Consider the following 1,853-nt stretch of genomic DNA (forward strand, 5'->3'; position numbering starts at 1 on the left):
ACCCAGGGGGATAGCTTGAGGCTCCATCTCAAAAAAAAAAAAAAAAAAAACTATGTAATTAGGGGAATTAATATAATTTTATTATTATGCATACAATAGTTGAAATCTAGAATTTTTTGTCAGTGAAAAATTTGAGCAAGTATTCTACTTAAATTGATCAAATATATGACCAAGTTAAATACATAAGCATAGTACTAATAAGTGAATACTTTAGCACATTTAATTCTTACTTGTGCTCTAAGACCTGTGTCGCTCTCCATATCACTTTGAGCCTTAGCTCCATTTTCTAAATTTCTGGGTCCAAAGCTAATTAGGAAGCCTAATAACCGCGCATGCTTACTGAGCCATGTCCATGTGTTCTTTGTGTACGAGTACTCAGAAGAACCTGAATGGGTATGCTGTGCTTCTCTGGCTCTTGACCAATATAAAGTTTTGGATATTTTCTAGCCAACAGAAAATTGTTGCTGGCCATCTCTATGAGCCGCACCCTAGATTTTTAAAAGCATTTTGTCTCAGCCTGAGAAATTTATAGGGACTAATTGTAAAGCATGTCAGTACAACATTGACTTGTGACTTCATTGTCAGCTATTCATTCTGCAGAAAAACATCATGAGTGAATTTCCTTATTAATGCATGGAAGCTCCATTTAGCCACTTCCTTTGTTAAGACATGCAGGCATTGGTGCTGCAGGTTGCACAGGAAGCAACACGGGGTACATAGGTTGACACTGGTGTTACCTTATGTTCTGGAGCTCTCACAGGTGCCATGTTCTTTCCTACCTTCATTCTTTCATTGATAACATTTTCTAATATAGTGTTCTTCTTTTCTCTGTAAAGAAGAAATCTCTGAAAGTACAAATCACAGACTTTGATTATAAAACCTACTTGATGAATCAGGTAATCTTTTCTAGGAAGAATCTGTAAACTATCCTCATCCTACCTTTGGATTTCCTTAGCCCTAAGTTGATGGTATTTTAAGATTTTTCTCTCTTTCAAACATGTTCTGTTTGTCTTGTTTAGATCATTTAGATTGTAAGCTCTGAGAATGAAATTTTTGCTAGCAGTTAACATGGTACTATCAGACACTTACTAGATATTTTACAAAGCCTTGAAAAAGATAAGGTAATGTTCTTATTTTGATCTACTTCATGGATTATCTGTGAGACTTTATGAAACAGCTAAGATTAAAAGGTGGTTTTGTTCTTACTGGTCTAGTGAAGTTGTGATATATTTCTATTTTGGTTATTGGGAACTTCAAGATTAGAGATAAGCTAGAGCCGACTTCTACCGGCTCACAAGAATCAATTGTGCTGAGGCAGGAGGATCTCTGGAGGCCAGGAGTTGGAGACCACCCTGAACAACATAATGAGAACCCATCTCTACAAAAAACTTTTAAAGATTAACTGGGTGTGGTGGCACATACCTGTAGTCCTAGCTGTTTGGGAGACTTGAGGTGAGAGGATCGCTTGAGCCCAAGAGTTCAAGGTTGCAGTGGACTGTGATGATATCACCTGAACTCTTGCCCAAATGACAGCAAAAACAGACCCTGTTTCAAAAAAAGAAAGTGCACATACTGTGTCTATTCCCCAGTGACCTCATACTGGCAACTTGAAATCTGCCATGATGAGAGTATTTATCTCACAGAAATCAGCAAGAGATACAGTTAGCCAAACACAGCAAGGACTTCCTACAATCTAATATTGAAAGATTAATATGTACTGCATCTACAGAATTGAGGGAGAAAAGTTACCTTCAAATTATAGATCCATAAATAGTGACTAAGGCCAACACCTATTTGTAATTTCTTCTAAAACTTCATAAACTAGGAATAGAAAAGCACTTCTTTTTTTTTTT

The sequence above is a fragment of the Otolemur garnettii genome, unplaced genomic scaffold (genome assembly GCF_000181295.1).
Source record: "Otolemur garnettii isolate 467f Iridium unplaced genomic scaffold, OtoGar3 scaffold00027, whole genome shotgun sequence".
NCBI lineage: Eukaryota > Metazoa > Chordata > Mammalia > Primates > Galagidae > Otolemur > Otolemur garnettii.